This window comes from Ixodes scapularis, unplaced genomic scaffold, assembly GCF_016920785.2.
Source record: "Ixodes scapularis isolate PalLabHiFi unplaced genomic scaffold, ASM1692078v2 PGA_scaffold7__128_contigs__length_106722199, whole genome shotgun sequence".
NCBI classification, from domain to species: Eukaryota; Metazoa; Arthropoda; class Arachnida; order Ixodida; family Ixodidae; genus Ixodes; species Ixodes scapularis.
In genome coordinates, this window is record NW_024609882.1 from 49,710,548 (window position 1) to 49,724,535 (window position 13,988).

The following is a 13,988-nucleotide window of genomic DNA, read 5'->3' on the forward strand; positions in this document are numbered from 1 at the left end:
GAGTGCGTCGATAGTATAAAGACGTCGGGAGTAATATTTTCTTGTCACGTGTCCTGGAATAATCATGTTGCCTATATTCATAAAAAGCTAAGCAAAGTTGTCGGAATACTGAATAAATTCAGGCACATACTTCCGGTAAATATTAAAAAACTAATTTACAATGCTCTGTTTTACCCTGTGCTCTGCTACTCCCACCTGGTATGGGGTTCGACTACAAATAGCAACATTAACAAATTACGCCTATTACAGAAAAAGGCACTAAGGATAATCGAAAATGTTCCGCGTGACTATCATTCTCTTCCTCTTCTTGAAAAACATAAAGTCATTGATATAACCAATTTGTATGCACATAGACTGATAGATAATTATCAACGATCCGTAAGAGAAAATAATGTCATTTCTTTAGATCTTGGTAATCTAGAAGCAAACGAGTCTGTATATCCATCGCGACGTAGGCCCCCCTGGCGTATTCCCTTTTCAAGGACAAATTTTGCTCTACAAAGATATCGCCACCAGTTACCACTTTTATTAAACACCCTGTTTTCCCGTGATATTGAAATGCATTACGTTAGTCATTGTTCTATTCAAGAAGCTTTATAATAAGTAACCATCACTTTTTTGTATACTGTTGATTGCGAAGTTGAATTCTTTATGTTTTTCTCGTGTTTATCCTCTGTATATGTGTATGCCTATGTATGTGTGCGCATATTCGTTCTTTTTGTCTGTGTGTGCCGGTGCCGCTCTTACCTTGTTCTGGGGGGCTGGGACTCGTCAAACTGCAGACCTGCAGCTTTTTTTCCAGCGCCCCTGTCACAAATGTAGCGTTTGTGGCAAAAATAAACGAATTTGAATTTGAATAGGGGTGCCAGGGGCTCGTCAAGCTGCATATAAGCAGCTTTTTCCCTTGGTATCTCCCATCATGTGATGGAAAATAAAAGTTGATTTGATTTGATTAGAACGTATAGCTTTGCCCTTTGGCACGCTTGTAATTGGACGCACTTGACCGCATAAGCAGAGACATGTCTGCGGCCAGATGACCCGCTTGCAATCGTCTATAATGAATTTAGTAGAACCTGTTAGAACCTTGATTATAAAATAAAGTGAACCAGGCCTTTACGGTCATTTTTTCGTGTACTCTTTTGGGTTATTACGCCCTACTTTATGGGTGTTGGTAATCGCGCCTTTTTTATTTCCCTTTCCGGTGGTGATACACCCAATTTAGAGCGTGTACTGCGCAGTCATAACGCCCTAATAAAAAGGTCTACAGTTGAATCACACCCAAATTTAAGGGTGTTACGATGTTTAGTGTGTACAGTTTCCTATGCGCTGTGGTCTACCGTGAAAGCACACCTCTGCGCCTCGACCGGACCGATTCCTCGTCAACTGCGTACCGAACAAGCAGCGAGGCTGTCTTCACTGACGAGTCATCCTGCCCACAGCTACGCTGTCAGCCCGCCGGCGCAGTTTTCAGCTCTCGGCGCAGTTTTCAGCTCCCTCTCCGAAGATAAAAGCGCTCCCGCCACAACAGTCATCGTAGTCGGCGGCGAACGTTCCGCACACTGTGTAAAACTGCGTTTTTTCTGCCTACAGGTGAGCGTTATCCCTGCTCTGTCCTAGATTTTGCATGCTTTTGCCGCCGACTGCAACCCTTAGCGTTATTGAATAGCTTTTTTTATGCCGATTATGAAACTGATACAGTAGCATGGCTGGCGCCCAGCACGACACCTGTCTGGCGTGTGATCAGGCGTTGCCAGATGATGGGGTTTTCGGGACATGTGTCGAGTGCGAGTTTTCTTACCACCTTGGAGATTGCTCGGGTGTTCAACGACCAACTAGTAGATCGAAGGGTGACTGTTTTCATAAAAATTGGCGGGCCTGACATGTGTAAATGCAAAAATGAGAAGTTCCAGCAAGGAAACTACCCGTGATATACGAAGCATGCTTGTCAGCATAAACGCCAAGCTAGAGAGCCTTCTAGGTCTTTGGGAAACGGTTAACAGCATCGACCAATCCATTCAAGTTTTGTGGAAAAACTATCAAGAGCTACTAGAAGAAGTGCGAAAGCATGGTCAGGAAATTAATGACCTAAAAAAGCGCGTGGAATGCCTTGAGAATACTGATCACACAACGGAAATGCAGGCACTGAATTCGGGCCTACATGACCTTGAATGGCACAGCAGGCGTTTAAATCTGGAAATTCACAATGTTCCAGCAACTGAAAATGAAAACCTGATGACTAAAGTAAACGAGGTAGCACAGAAACTCGAGTTACCAATGCTCGAGGCAAGTGACGTAGTAGGTCTTCACAGACTGCCATCGAAGCCCGACAAAGTTCCTGGAATTATCATACGTTTTTCACAACAAGAAAAACGCGACGAGCGGCTTCGGAATAAAAAAAAAAAACTTGCACGCGGTCAGCGAAGCATTATATTTTAGAAAACTTAACCAAACAAAGCAAGGCACTTCTCTGGATCGCAAAAGAATGGGCTAAGCATAGGTCCTATCAGTTCGTACACTCTCAGGAAAAAAGGTGTATTATTACAACCTTTGTCCCATATAATACACTTGAAAACCTCAATTCGACGTACAGCGCCCTATAGTCGAACAGGCGGCCCCAAAGTTTACGAGGGTCTTGATAGCCGTGTGGTACAACTTATTAAGATAGCTGATGTACGTAATATTGACTACAAAAAAGATTATCGGAGTTTTCTTGGCCGTACTGAAAAAGATCCGTGTTTTCTATCTTTGGGGTTTGATACGTACTTTAGCAATTTAATAAGTTATATCGCACCGTTATCAAGCCCCTGGTAAAATTTGGTGCCGTCGGTTCGACTATAGCGCGCTGTACGTCGAAATGAAGTTTTGTGGTGTATTATATGGGACGAAAGGGTGTAATGTGATACCCTTTTTTTTAGAGTGTATGGCACCAAAATGGAAAGATTCTTTTCTTGTCAGGCGTGGGGTGGGCGAACGCGCAGCTGTTGTCAGATGTGAGGATAACCTGCAAAAGCTGCAGTAATCTCTTTCCCTTTCTTGAAAGTTCAATTGGTCGTTTATCGTTTTAATGCTTGGTCATGATTGTTTACTTCCATGTGACCTTGAAGCATATTTTGGTACTGAACGCCATGCTTTCACAAAATATTTTAATGTGAATGCCCAATCTGCTAGAAATAAAAATGTAGATTTAGATGTGTTTTTTAATCAGGTTCCTTTTTTGTTCGACGTAGCATTGCTATCAGAAACGTGGTATCGTAATGATAGCGGTGTTTTGAAACTTCGTGGATACGTTAGCTTTTCCTCAAATTGTACTACTTGCCGAGCTGGCGGAGTATGTCTACTAATTAAAGACACAATTAACTGTGAACTATTGTCAGATTATTCGTGTATTACACTGGACTTTGAAGTATTAACAGTGCGCGCGAAATGTGTAAAAATAAGTGCTTTATTGGCCTCCAGGTGGCAATAATGAGAAATTTTTTGAATTTTTCAACAGATACCTTCGTTTTGTCAATGATAATAGTTATACCGTAATTTGTGGTGGGGATTTTAATATTGACGTGCTGAAAGATACTGCATTGAAGAGGGAAATGGATGTGAACACAGAAACCAATGGGTGTATGAACATAATAAATATTCCAACTAGAGTTACTCTAAGCTCTGAAACATTAATTGATATATTTATTAGCAACGCCGATAGTGAAAATATGATCACCTTCCAATATTCATGTGTTTGAAAACTAGGAGCCCTAAACAAAATAGAAATAATGTATCGTACCCGTTTCAACATATAACCACCTGAAGGTTGAATGCATTCAGACAAGAGATTGCAGATACTAATTGGTGTGATATGTTTGGTTCAGAAGATGTAGATGAAGTCTATGGACATTTCCTAAAACTATTTAAAAGCATTTATACTCGTCATTTTCCGTTTAAAATGTTTAAGACAAGTAAAAAAAGCAGAAAACCGTGGATAGCACCTGATTTACTCAAAAAAATGTGAACAAAGAACGCGATGTACCAATCATTCGTTAAATCTAGAGACCCGCAAAGTCTACGGTCCTTTAAAATATATCGCAAGAAACTAACAAAATTATTACGTACAGCTAAACCTGAGTATCATGATAAGGTGTTTAGGGATACAAATGGTCGTACAGACTTGGTTTGGAAAAAATTAAATTCAGTGTTAAATCATGGTTCAGGCCATCAGCCACTTTATAAAATTTACCGGGACGGTGTGCATCTAAGTGGCCTTTCCTTACCTAGAGCTTTCGGCGAATATTTTACGAATTTATCTACAACAAACGTTAATACTGATCCTTGCAGATACATAGAAGTCAGAAATGGTCATTCCATGTTTCTTCAACCTATCACAGATGCTGAGGTATTTTTTTCTATTTATGCAATTAAAAAACAGCTCTAGCTGCGATTGCGATGGCCTTCAAATACGCCCACTAAAGTTCGTTATTGATATAATGGTGCCGTACGTAACCCATATTTTTAATCTTTGTTTTTCGTCTGGAGTATTTCCTACGGCGATGCAGGTGGCGAAGCTATCTGTCCTTCACAAGAAAGGAGATAAAAATGTTTTTAGCAATTATCGGCCGATTTCAATTCTTCCCCTATTTTCTAAAGGCCTCGAGAAAGTAATACAGTCCCGTCTCGTACATTTTGCTAATAAACACAATTTACTCTCATCTTCGCAGTTTGGTTTCAGAAAAAATCGTTCCACGGAATCAGCCCTCTCATCCCAAAAAGATTATATATTACAAAAATTTGAAGAAAAAAGAATGGTTGTTGGCGTGTTCGAAGATTTTACTAAGCCTTTGACTACGTGTATCATAACATTCTGCTTTGCAAACTTAATTACTATGGTATTCGAGGGTTGCCGCTAGCACTCATGCTAGCACTCCGCTAGCATATATTAACAATAGTGGTCATTTGTCTGATAGAAGGCGCATTATTTCAGAGGTTCCACAGGGAAGTATTTTAGGGCCCCTTCTTTGTAACCTGCATATAAACGATATTGTGAATATAGACCCTGTTGCTAAACTTGTAATTTATGCAGATGACACTAGTATATTTATTTCCTCTTCAAATAGCGATGAAATTGCGGATGCTGCTAATTTTACTTTGTCAAGGTTGGCGGCGTGAGCAAAGAAAAATGGACTAAGCATTAACACTGCAAAGACAAAGGCTATTTTCTTGCGTCCGAAAAATAAACAAGTTTTTATTCCAAGGCCTGTAGTATTTAGCTCAAGTCCGATAGAGATCGTGGAAAGTTTTAAAACACTAGGCGTCTTTTTTTCTGAAAATATGTCATGGGATAGCCATGTAAATTATTTGGTTTCCAAATTGTCAAGTGTTGTTGGCTTAACGTATCGCCACAGCCAATTTCTACCAGTTCGCGTGAAATTAATTATTTACCATGCACTGTTTTACTCACTCCTCAGTTATTGCAACCTTGTCTGGGGCACAACAACGGCATCCGACCTCAACAAAATTTATCTGCCTCTCACACTGAGAATATGTTTAGTAATTGGCAAATATTAAAAATTCATAAGCTATCTGATTATAGACTTCTGCTCACCATTAAGAATGAAATTAAAAAAGAAAGTGTTCTTTTAAACGAGATAGTTAGATTAGAAAAAAAATATGAGGGTTTACTTGACCCGCCATAATGAATATTGGAAGGTTCCCACATGCAGGTCAAATTATGGGCAACAAATGCTTTGATATTTAATTCCAAAGCTTCTAAACAACTTTGAAGAAGAAAATAGAAATATAGGAACGATATCTCCTAAAGAGTTGCGTAATATATCTTTACATATTTAAGTGTTCTGTGTCTTGTTTCTGTTATCCCATTTTATAATGTATAATTTTCTTTACGATTTTTTTATTCTTATTGCACGAAAACTGTTTGTTCACTGGCTGCCTATGTGGCTAAGGTCCAGTCAAGCTTCTTGCTAAAGCTTTTTCCCTTTCGCTCCACCATTTCTTCAAATGGAAATAATGAGTATTATTATTATTAAACTAGATCAGGCGTGTACTCGAGAAAAAACGAGCAGCCTCTCCGACTGTTCAATCTGGGCTGTGTCCCATTCAACACTAAATAAATTTCTAGGTAAAGGCCTTCTTTCCATCAAGAGTTTCTTTTATTTTTGAATTCGGGCTATCATTAATTTGGCTTTTATTTTGTTTTTTCCCGATTTTGATACAACCAGTTTTGGGTTATTTTTCTGAGTTTGCAGTGCTTACAACGGTTTTAGACGCCGAACACTTATCCGAGCTACTTTGTCCCTCTTATCTTTTCCGTCTTTCTAAAGCACAACTGGTGCAGCTGTATGAACTTTAGTCTGAACAAGGCTGCAATGACACTCATTATGCCCCGGTTGTATCTAACTTACATTGAGAAACGTGAAGCAGACGCACAATCTGAGCGACTTGTATACCTCCGCTCCATGACCTGATCTGACAGGAAGGTAGACGTACACCATTTCCGCCCCTACAGGTTTGATGCCCGCACAATTGAAGTCAGCAAAGTTTTTTTTTTTTTTTTTGTATGCGCTTAAAACATTATGCCACGTTCTACCGTCAAAATTGATCTCGTACGAGATTTGCCTTGGTGTTACACGGCACATCGTTTATTTTATTTCACTTCCTCGCAGCGACAAATTTATGCTAGTTTGATCCTGAACTGCTGAGCGCGATAGCTACCTTAAATAGTGCTCAAGCCTATGCTACATTGTGAAACACAGATCTTCATACTAAGGAGTAAGTTTTGGGAAATGTTTGACTTCTTACATCACTCAAGAGTTGACGCGGGACTTAAATTCTTTAATTTACATACTATTTCATCGATTATTAAAGAAAAACCTAATGCAAGTTGTCTTAACAATGCATTTACAAAATAATTTTTTTTCCGAACACTTGAAGTACGCACCGAAGAGCGCTCACCCCTTGTCGAGATGTTGAGCTAGCGGTCTGAACCAGTTTCAAATGGATCCGTTATCCTAATAAATACTTATACGCGAGTTTCTAAAATTTACAATTGCGAAATGAATTTCCAAAGAGCCTTCGAATGCATGGAGCTGAATCGCACCAGTTACCAATAACTGGCACATTTTCCCAATAAGATAATTATTTTTATTTAGCAGTTCTGAAAATTTTGAATCTGGTTTGTACTACTATACCCGGGGACGACTTTTCTTCGCAATACAGTCAAATGTACGGGCACGCGTACCTTCCCCCCCTTTTGAGTGCTGATTAAAGCTGTGCTCGCTCTCCTCCACCCCTCGGAAACTCCAAGAAGAGTTTTCCCTGAGTATAGATAGACGCTTTGCAGCCATAACCTTCACGGGCGCTTTTTTAAGCGCCCATAACGGTTAGGCGCCCATAACCATAGCGCCCGTAGCCACAGCAGTTATGAGCGCGGCCATATCCGACGTTCAGTTTTAAAGCGGTTATATTTAGAGGGTCAACCACACTCAAGGTATGTCCTCGTCTTCGAGGTCATGTCCTCGTGGTTAAGTCCTCGAGGTGGTGTATTCAAGGTCACGTGAGCGCCGGTTGCGTAGACTCCATTCGCGTAAGCGCCAGTCGCGCAAGCTGGTAAGCGTCGGTATTTGAGGCTCATGTGACCTGACATCCTTGACGTTTGAGGTCTTCTTGAAGTCGTCGATCCTAAAGGTCGTCCAAGAAGTTGTCCTAGAGGATGGCTTTGAGGGCGTCCGCCAGATCGTCTTTCAGGTCGTTCTAGAGGTCCCTGTTGACGTCATCCCTTAGGGCGTCACCCTCGACGACGTCCTTAACACCCTCCTTGATGTCGTCTTGGGCGGCGCCCTTGAGATGGACCGATAGGGGTTGTCCTTGACGTGGTCCTCGACGTGGCCTAGCTCCTACGTCGTCCTTGGGGTCGTCATAGGGGTCGTCCTAGGTGTCGTTCTTAAAGGCCGACTTACGAAACCATTTTCCGCAGGGTAGGAAAGTGCTCCCCAACGACCTTCGCTTCCTCCCCTCTCGCACTCCTTTATTCTCCTCCCCTGAAAAGGGCGGGTCCGGAAGCTAGTCTCCGTGGAAAGGAGAAGGGGTTTCCTCCTTTCTGGGTGGCAAGGAGGAAACCTCTTCTCCCGCGGAAAATGGTTTTGTAGGTCGGCCTTTAAGGCCGTCATCAACGCCGTTCCTGAGGTCGACCAAGAGGTTGTACCCGAGGTCGTCTTATACGCTGTCCTAGACGGCGTATTTTATATCACCCTTGACGCCGCCCTTTATGTCGACTACGATGTGTGCACTACGTATTACAACCATTTCATTCCAATACCATTCCCTTTTCTAATTGTTTTTACTAACGACGTTCCTGTAGAACTGGAGCATTTCATCGTGTTTGGTCGGATGAAAATGCCTGTAAAATTTCGCTTCCTCTCGACATAATTTTTCTCCTTCATTACCACCGCGGGACAGTGTTATTACCATATTAGAGCCGACTATGTCCTTCTCCCATAGAGTTATTATAATGTACGCGAGAGGTTCAGCTGGCGCTAGTCTGCTGTTGCAAATCGCAGAAGACAGCAACCAGACAAAACATGACTTCCGGTGATGCATTTAAACGGGGAGAAGGGGGTACATTTTTGTTCTGTGCGCTTAATTATAAGAGCAAATAATATAACTCATTATAACATAGTAAATAGTTTTCAACATTTCTCAATTAGGTAAATAAAACTCTTGCTCAGAAAAAGTTTCTTTGTTAATTTTATGTAATTAAACTCAGTGATAAAGCAGTTTCATACATGCAGTTATGTACACCGCCGGGCACTATTATCGCGAACACGCAGTCGGCGCTTTTCTGCATGGGGAATTTACGTACCACGTAAACTAAGGAAATGGGAAACACCACGGGAGACAACAGGAGCGACGCAGTAAAAGAGGAACAGCAACCCCCTGTGCATATAGACGATCAAAGTAAACTGAATGTCAAATTAAGATTCTTCGATTCCCAATACGTAATAATTTCTTTATACTCATTGCTCGTGCATGGGTACAAAAATGTATGTTGAGCATTGAAAACATCTTCTGTGCTCTAAAAATCTTCAAGATATAAAGCCAGAAACCAAGGTGTCCAATAAATGCTGCCCGGCATAGGAGATAATAAAAAGAGACTGTGCCTGCAAAAAAGATTGCGCTGTTATCTACCGGGAGTGACGTTGCGATTCTGAACCGTGCGGACGTGTTTTATCGGCGCTCCGTCGAGAAGAACTTTTTGGCCCACTAAACGGCAAGCCAACGGAAATTCAACAACACCAACGGATGCGGAACATCATCCGGCATCGGAAGACACCAAAATCACCGAGGTGGGCCTATTTCTGATAAATTTTGGGCAAATTTAATATTCGCCACGCCGCCGGAGCCGCCCGCGGCGTTAGGCCTAGACATGGAAGCGGCGCAAAAAGCAAGGACTACAGAACAGCGACGGGAGGCACAACTACGAAGCCTTGACGCTTTGGACCTCGAAAAAACCGATTCCGAGATGGAATTAACCACCGACAACGACGAAACTCGCCAAATGAATCCGGCGAACAACCGTGGCGACGGTACGGCCCGACGCCTCGGCGAGCAGCCGGGCACGCAGGGCTTATCGGCAGCAGAAGAAAAACACGTCAGCGCGCCGGATTCCAGTGACGAGGACGAAAACGAAGATCGCGTCGGCTGGACGCAATTTATCTCAAGAAGAAGGAAACAAGCAGAGAAGAAAAAAGAAACCGCACCGAAGCCGGTGCATGAAAAATACACACCACGTCCGAAAAGAACGCCGCGCTTCCCCAGGAACACAAAAAATGAATTTCGAATTGTCTATCGGGTGCAGGGCGGCATTGACCTTGCGAAACTACCAAGATGGATGGTATACGACGCAGTGAGAACTGCGGCAGCGGGTCCGGCAAGTCGAAACGAGCCGAACAAGGCACCGAAGATCCTCCTTCAACCGGCGCAGAACCTCGTCACGCTGAGCACACCTAGCCTGGCGGTGGCTACGGAAGCAAGCTCGGCCACTACGCTCACGGTAGACGGCAAGACCTACCCTCTCAAGGCATACATCGCCTCACCGGAGAATACCGTCAAGGTCGTTATCCATGGCATAAAGAAAAACACATCACCAGAGGAGCTCTTTGCCAACACGAGGGTAGGGCCGAACTTCGAGCTCGTATATGGGAGGATGCTTGGAAGCTCGGAGACAGCGCTGCTCACCTTCCAGGGCCAACGAGCACCTCGTCAAGTTATCTACCAGCACGGCATCTACGAATGTCGAAAATACACCCCACTCCGACAGATCTGCAGCAAGTGCCACGAACTGGGACATAGGGCAGACATCTGCCCGAGACCGGACGTGAACCTGTGCAAGGTGTGCGGACAAAGTAACAGCGAGAAGCATCAATGCACCGTGTCGTGTCGCAACTGTGGGGACGCACATGTCGCGACGGCTAAATTTTGCCCGGCCCGTCGCAGGCAGCCCCCGGCCACCCCACCACGACGAGCGTGGCAAGCAAGGCAAAGCAAAAAAACCCCGCCACTCTCTGGCAAGGACTTTCCATCTCTGCCAGGGACACATCAACCCCGCTCACTTAGCAGGAGGCGCCGATCCCGCAGCAGAGGAAGGAGCACCAGTCGGGAAGAGAGTCGCAGCCGATCAAAAACCTCCGAGGGCCGCAGCCCCAGACACGCGACCCCAGACCCGAAAGCCCGGCAAGGGAACAACCCGCGGCCACGCAAAAGGTGAGCTGGAATAAGCCCTTAGCCAACTCTCAACCCTCAAAACCGAACGAGAGTAAGGAAATACTGCAAATAGCGCAAACAGGGATAGAGCCGATCAAAGCAGAAATACGAGAAATTAAAGATAGACTCGCCTCCCTCGAAAACTGTATAGGTCTACTCATGCGTAAAATAGATGCCTTAGGCAACAAGAAGATAGAGGCCATGTCCACCCTCCCGTGTCAGCAACCAGCGGAACAAACAGAGACAGAAGCCTCGGAAGCAGACGGCGAGGAAACAGAAGAGAGCCTCCGCCGGAAAAATAGACAGCTCAAACGGGATGTCCGAAGACTTTTACGAGCGTTAGAAGAGACCCAAAACGGGCAAATAGGGAGAGATATAAACGACTGCAAAAGAATAAAGCGTGCCGACGGCCATCCTAAACCCAGCTCGACAGATATCAAGGGTAGCACAGCATGGCCCCTAGCCCAGTGAGCGAACCGCATATTATAATCTGGCAATGGAACTGCCGCAGTTACCAGCCGAAGGAGGGATCATTGACGCAACACATATTAGGATCCACGTCGAAGCCAGACGTAATTGCCGTGCAAGAGACCGGCAAAACACCGCGAGTCCCCCGATATGTCACTTTCAAGCCCGAAGGTCAAACGCAGGTGGCAACCCTAGTCGGTAAAAGACACACGGCTATAGAGCATGAAGTGGGCCTTCCTCAGGATCAGATTCAGCATTGCCTAGTGGAAATCGTACCCAGGAAAAGGGGCCGGCACAGTCTCTTCATACTTAACGTCTACTGCTCGCCTTCGGTGCGCAATCCTCCCCTTAGTCGACTCCTCCATCTAGCAGCAAACAAAGCCAACAACCATCCACTGCTTATAGCAGGCGATTTTAATGCCCCACACAGTATGTGGGGATACAATAATGACACCCCACGGGGAACGGATGTGGCAAAAGCCATAGAAAATCTATCGCTCGTCCTTCTTACAGATCCAGACTTCCCCGCCCGTATTGGTAATAGAGCGTGCCGAAACACTTGCCCGGACCTCACCCTAACCAAGAATGTTGCCAATGCTGTATGGGAAAACACGGGGGTTGAATTAGGAAGTGATCATTACATTCTGTCAACCGAGATTTATGGAAAGGAGTATGAAAAAAAACGTGGCCGCCCCAACCGTAACATCGATTGGGACCTCTTTAGACAGTATTGCGATGATGCGGGTACCGTCGGGGTAGAAGAGTGGAGCCGAGGTATCATAGAGCGCCGAGAGGCGTGCACAACAACGGTCTACGGCAGCGAAGAGTTTCCGGAGGTCGACAACCACCTACTCCATCTATGGAATAGACGTAGAATGCTCATACGCCGTTGGTCCCGAAAGAAAACAAACCTAAGGCTTAAAAGACGCATTGACCGCCTCACAGCTGAAGCGGAACAATACGCTAAGGAGCTCTGCGCCCGTAATTGGGACGATATATGCGACCGCATGCAAGGAGGTCTAGGAACTAAGGAGACTTGGCGCCTAATTCGGCATCTAATCGATCCTAACAAAAGTAAATATCAGGTTTCGCAGGTCGTACAGAAGATCCTCCACCTCGACAGCAGGACGGACGACCAAATCTTAGACAGCATCAAGAATAAGTACATTGGGCAATGCCCTGCGGCCATCTACGCGGAATACGGAGGAGAAGCGAATGAACACCTCGATCGGGAAATCACGTTGGCAGAAGTGCAATTCGCAGCCCAAGCTATTCGCCGTAATACAACTCCTGGAAGAGATAAGATTGACTTCAAAATTCTCAAAAATCTGAATAATGAAGACTACGAACGCTTGACCAAGATCTACAATAGCATATGGGAAAGCAGCTCGCTCCCCCCTGAATGGAAGCACGCCGAAATCATACTTATCCCAAAGCCGGGAAAACCACCGGGCATTGAAAATATGCGACCTATCTCGTTAACATCTTGTATGGGTAAGCTCCTCGAGCATATTATCCTCAATCGGCTGCAGCCCCACCTGGAAAGCGTCAATGCCTTAGCGGACACCATGTTTGGCTTCCGCAGACATCTCTCTACACAGGACGTGCTCCTGCAGATCAAGGAGGAAATTTTAGACCGCAAATCCAGCCAGGCGAAAGCAATTCTAGCGCTAGATCTAGCCGGCGCATTTGATAACGTGCGACATGAGGCTATACTGGAGAACCTCTCACACACGAATTGCGGAGCCCGAATATATAACTATGTCAAGGATTTCCTCAGGGATCGTACCGCCACAATAGGTGTAGGCACCCTTCGCACTCCGGAGTTCCGTATGCCCAACAGAGGCACACCTCAGGGGTCAGTGCTCTCACCTACCCTGTTTAATATAGCGATGAGAAAGCTTCCAGAAGCTCTCTCTCAAATAGCAGGCATACGCTACGCGCTGTATGCGGATGACATTACCATATGGACTCCGGCAGGCAGCCTGGGCGAACAAGAGAATGCACTGCAGAGCGCTATAGACACGGTACAAAACTATGTACAGCCTAGAGGCCTGCAATGCTCTGCCGAAAAATCTGAGCTCATCCTCATCAAAGAACGCAGAGGCCAAAAGAGACCTGATCCCCCCCTATACCTACACCTGCGAGGCCAAACGATTCCACAGGTCAAGTCTCTACGGATCCTAGGAATGCACCTGCAGGAGGGAGGGGGAGCAGGAGACAACGTCTCAAAAGTGCTTCGCTCCCTCGCGCAGGTGGAAAGGATGGCCACCCGCATAATTAACAAGCGAAGAGGCCTTAAAGAGATCGACGGGGTGCGACTTGTGAATGCGCTCGTCATTAGCCGCATAGTTTATGCCTTACCGTACCATAAACTCAACCAGGAGCAAACAAAGAAGATTGACACTGCAATTAGGAAAGCATTTAAACACGTCCTCGGCCTGCCAGTAAGCACGTCAAATGCGAAACTCGCAAGCCTAGGCCTACACAACACGTACGCCGAGCTTGCAGAGGCCCAGCTGCTCAACCAGCTAGAACGACTCACAAAGAGCCCGACCGGCAGAAATCTCCTCGCAAAACTAGGATATGACTGTTTCCTCCGTGGAAGCGAAGACATCGAGATTCTAAATGATCAAATCAGAAGTAAAATTACAGTTCGTCCAATCCCCAGACACATGCAACCGGGGAGACATGACGGCAGAAGACAGGCCAGAATTCGATTCTTAGAGCTTTCCCACTGAGACAAATTAACAAGCGGA

At 45.0% G+C, this 13,988-nt stretch overlaps 1 pseudogene; it reads left to right on the forward strand.

Moving 5' to 3' along the window:
- Positions 1-3,064: 3,064 nt before the first annotated feature.
- On the forward strand, positions 3,065-3,641 carry LOC121833123 (annotated as a pseudogene).
- Positions 3,642-13,988: the final 10,347 nt, after the last annotated feature.